This window comes from Diaphorina citri, unplaced genomic scaffold (assembly GCF_000475195.1).
Source record: "Diaphorina citri unplaced genomic scaffold, Diaci psyllid genome assembly version 1.1 scaffold36, whole genome shotgun sequence".
Taxonomy (NCBI): domain Eukaryota; kingdom Metazoa; phylum Arthropoda; class Insecta; order Hemiptera; family Psyllidae; genus Diaphorina; species Diaphorina citri.
Window position 1 is genome coordinate 172,501 of NW_007377473.1, and position 4,233 is coordinate 176,733.

Genomic DNA, 4,233 nt, shown 5'->3' on the forward strand with positions numbered 1-4,233 from the left:
GTTAAATTAATTCTTAATTAGGTAATTCCGCTCCTTTTTTAGTTGCCAGCGTTTCTCCCATCCTGACCAGCCTAGCTAGTTTGGAATTCGAGTGCTTGCCTTGTAAGCGCTAGGTTGCGGGTTCGATAATACTCGGGAAGAACTTTATCCTAAACAGATATTGTTCGTTCTAGAACGATTTTAGGACCATAAAACGCCAGCCTAGTTAGCTTAGTTGGTAGTGCGTCTGCTTTGTAAGCGCTAGGCCGCGGGTTCGATTCCCGACCGGGGCGGATTTTATCCTGATGGGATAATGTTCGTTCTCGGAACGGCTGGCTTTTATACCATTTAAGTGGCAATTTAATCTCAGATCAATGTAAGTTAAATTAATTCTTTTTTTTTCCTATAATGCGCTTTAACTCTGGAACACCAGGTCGTTCGCGCCGAAATTAATTCTTAATTAGGTAATTCCGCTCCATTTTTAGTTGCCAGCGTAATGGAGGGTAGCGCCTTTTGCGCGCCTGCCTTGTGAGCGCTATCCGGGGTCAATCCTAAGGTATTTTTTTTTTTAAGAGGTTTAACAGAGGGGACTGTAACTGCTATGGTCTTATCGTCCCGAAATCGAAGAGAGAAGGAAGACAGGATAGGAGAAAGCCAGCCGTTCCGCGAGAACGAACATAATCCCATCAGGATAAAATCCGCCCCGGGCGGGAATCGAACCCGCGGCCTAGCGCTCCCAAGGTAAGGTTCGTTCTGGGTTTCTCCTATCCTGACCAGCCTAGCTAGTTTGGAATGTGAGTGCTTGCCTTGTAAGCGCTAGGTTGCGGGTTCGATAATATCCACACTCGGGAAGAACTTTATCCTAAAAGAGATATTGTTCGTTCTAAAACGATTTTAGGACCATAAAACCTCTGGTTGTCACAGCTTCCTCTAATATGAAACGCAAACCTCCTTTTTTAACTCTAGTTAAAATCCGAAACTTCACTCCGTTCGACCAGCCATATTATGGGTTGGTCATATCATTGCTCACATCGTTAGGACCATATGTATCCATACTATCCATTAGAACGATTTGAGGACCATAAAACCTCTGGTTGTCACAGCTTCCTCTAATATGAAACGCAAACCTCCTTTTGAACTCTAGTTAAAATCTAAAACTTCACTCCGTTCGACCAGCCATATTATGGGTTGGTCACATTATTACTCACATCGTTAGGACCATATGTATCCATACTATCCATATGTATACAGGGGGGCGCCATATATGGTCACTGAGAAAGTGTGACCTCTAGAATTGACGAAGCATGTGAATATTGGACTTGTCAATAAGTTACCAACATATAGGGTGATACAAGACTCACCTATGTACCTACCTAATTTGTTTAATATTCAGTTTATTATTATTCTTGATTTAATTTTTTGATTTTACTTTCATGTAATGATTAGAAATCAAGACTAGAGCCCGTTCTCCCTTTATTCCCAGTATGATGTTTCAGTCACCCATCCATTTATTGGCCTTTCTCGGCGTAGCTTAACACAGGTGACGCTAAAACCGGTCCTAAATTATCGACTGAAGTGTTATTATTCAGCCATTAGAACTCCAGTTAAGCTAACAGCCAGTTAAGTTCCATTTAATTTGTTTTGGCTTAACAGGGCTGTTAAGCTAACGGGCTGTTTGAGGCTGGAAAGAAGGTTGGTGAAACCCACCACTTCCCCTTCTTCTCTATGTTTACTTCCCCTTATTTTTTAACAGTAAACAAAAGTAGAGGAAGGAGGGGGGGGGAGATGGGGAGGGAATAGGTAGAGGGGTAATCCTATTTCCCCTCCCAGGAGTAAATAAAACAATTTCAAGACGGTGTGGAATTTTAATAGGAAAAATATTTTTATTCTTGTATTTCCTCTCTTGTTCCTTTCCCTTCCTTCTTTCTTTCTCTTTTCTCTTTCTCACTCTCTCTCTCTTTCTCTATTTCTTCCTCTTCCTCATCTTTTTTTTTCTTTTCTCTGTCTCTTTCCTTCTTTCTTTCTCTTTTCTCTTTCTCACTCTCTCTCTCTCTTTCTCTATTTCTTCCTCTTCCTCATCTTTTTTTCTTTTCTCTGTCTCTTTCCTGGCTTTTTTTCTCTTTCTTTCTCTTCCTCGTACTCTCTTTCTTTTCCACACTCTCTCTCTCTCTCTTTCTTTTCCTCAACCCGTTTCAAGCATTCGTGAGAAATGTTGTTTTTCTTTTTCTCCTTCTTCTTTTCCTCCTTCTTCTTTTTCTTCTCCTTTTTCTTCGTCTTCGTTTTCTTCTTTCTTCCTTCCTTTCTTTTCAAATTTCATCAAGGATTTCGGTTTTAAAAGGTTTGATAGAGGGATCTAGACTGATCTATAGATCATTCCTAAAAGGGAATTTAGACAAAAAGATTCGAATTTATCCAGGTTTGACTGTATCGACATTGTAATCTGCAGAGGTAATGTACCACCTGAAGGTTTTCTATTTATACCTACTTACCTACCTACTTCTTCAAATAATACTCGCACACTTTGTATGTAAAGTAGGTAGGGGTAGGTATACAGGGTGTAAAGAAAAAAAAAAAAAAAACGAGTCACATCTTGAATATAGCTTTGAATCGCCTTTCAGAATGCTTTCATTGTTTTTTCCAAGTTGACCCCCCCTGGGGCCGTAAAATGAAACCCAGTATATAAAATTTTGACACGTGTTTCAGCGTTCTCAAGATATTTCGAGTTTTTTTTTTTTTACACCCTGTATTTATGTTAGGTAGATAGATATTGTTGTAAATGCCTATGGGAGCTTGGAACAAAACAACTCTGAAAAAAAAAAAGATTACATTCTGAAAGAATCTAAATACTCAAACCCACGCTACACGGTCAATTGTATTGTACGAGTATCAATGCCCAGATCATAATTATTGTAAAGAAAATATCTTTTTGAGAGAAGTTTGATAGAGGAAACTGTAAGTCCCAAGGGCTTATCGTCCCAAAATTGAAGAGAGAAGGAAGACAGGACAGGAGAGAACCAGGCGTTCCGAGAACGAACATTATCCGTTGAGAATAAAATCTACCCTGGGCGGTAATCGAACCCGCGACCTAGCGCTTAAAAGGCAGACGCGCTACCATACAACCTTCAAGCTAACTAGGCTGGCGAGGTAAAACTTTTAACACTCCTGATGGATTTCACCAACGATTTAATGAGAGATTTAACTAATGGGAGAATTTTCAATGATGAAAAAAATGAGTTTTTAATGATCCAGACAGGAGTTTTTAAAAACTCCTCCTTTTTGGATCCCTAAAAACTCCTTTTTGGACGATTAAAAATTCTCCCATTAATTAAATCTCTCATTAAGTCGTTGGTGAAATCCACCATCCGTGTTCGTTCAATATTATTCAACGTGTAAGGAGTTCTAAGGACTCTAAGGTAACAAAACTGCTATCAAAATATTCCACTCCGGGGCTATGGGGTGTAAGCTTTCTATTTTGAACTGCGGTTTTGGCAACTTTTTCAACATCGGCATTTCCCCCGGGGTCAGAAAATGGTTTCTAAGTATTTTTTGACACAGGCCTGATTTTTTTCTTTCATTTTTCAATGTCACTGTAGGTAAGTACGTGTAGATATGTGTATAACCCCTAAGCCTCTAAGGTCTTTAGTGAGTTCTTTTTTTAACTTCACAACTTTATTGAGTGTTTTTTCGCCGATGAAATGTGTAGGTAGAAACATATCAGATGACAAAAGAAGTAACAAAAGTAACGCTAAACAAAAAGAAAGAATGAACAGAAGAACTAAAAAAAAAAAAAAAAACCAAAGGACCTTTCATAGGTTCATAAACAGATGAGTCTAAAATTAGTTGAAGAAGAAGAAGAAGAAAGTGGAGAAGGAAGAAGGAGAGAAAGACAAAAAACCAGGAAGAAAAAATAAATAAAAATAACCTGCTTATTTTGATATTAGTAAAAATATGGCTGATGGCCTGGGAATTCAAGTAGGTACTGATGACTATTTCAGGGTGCACTCAGCCTCGTGAGGACCATTGAGAAGCTGATTGAAAAAGGGCATAGGCATAAATAACTCAAAATACCTACATACCTATACTTCCCATTAAGTACTTGCCTTCTGCACACTTCCCAAAAGCTGTACTTAGGTACTTGGGTATCCTTGATGTTCGTATGCAAATAGGTAGGTAGGTGTTTACTGATAATTTATATACGTAGGGATCCTCGTGTCAGTCGTAACCATTAACTGATAAATAGTGGCGTAGCCTAGG